This window comes from Arachis duranensis, chromosome 6 (genome assembly GCF_000817695.3).
Source record: "Arachis duranensis cultivar V14167 chromosome 6, aradu.V14167.gnm2.J7QH, whole genome shotgun sequence".
Taxonomy (NCBI): domain Eukaryota; kingdom Viridiplantae; phylum Streptophyta; class Magnoliopsida; order Fabales; family Fabaceae; genus Arachis; species Arachis duranensis.
In genome coordinates, this window is record NC_029777.3 from 108,125,944 (window position 1) to 108,126,715 (window position 772).

A 772-nucleotide genomic window follows, 5' to 3' on the forward strand; every position below is an offset into this window, starting at 1 on the left:
ACCCTTTTCTTTTCCTTGATTTCAGCCCTTGTAGGAATGTTTCTTATTATCCCTGTTCTCTGGTTTTGAATTGGAGCTTTATCTGCTCTTTTTAGGGTTTGCTCTGGATGAAGAGTTTCATATTCCCTAAAAGATTCCTTTGCTTCTTCCAGTGTTAAAAACCCTCCTTTATGAATTATCCTTGATTGATGTGTAAATGGTGCTGCTTTTTCCCAGGCATCATATACTCCTTTCATGGGGCCATTATAAATTACATAATATTTTTTATCTTGGGTGGATTTTTTGATAATTTCAGCAATTGTTTTATTTTCTGGAATTTTTTCACCTTTGTCCACCACGCTTAGCTGGCTGAACTCTGATGGTTTTGGTTGTTGTGTTGATTTCATTGCTTCGATGGCCTTTTTGAGGGATTGGATCTGTGTCCTTATTTGCTGACAATGCTTGCATTTTTCGAGTTCTTGTTCGTATTTCTGAATTTCTTGATCTAATGCATTGTAGACGAACTCTATTCTCTTGTTAATGTATCTGCAATAACATTTTTGTCACCCTTAATATATTCAATTTCTATTGGATATTGTAATAAAAATAATTGCCATCTTACCAATCATCCATGATTATAATCAACTTTTAAATTATATCGTATAAAACCTGTTAGGTAACTTGAATCTGTCCTTAATGTAAATTCTTTGGGTAGTAAATCAATTTTCCATTTCTTAAGAGATTTAATTGCTGCTAGACTTTCCTTTTCATGAGTGGTATATCTCCGTTCTGT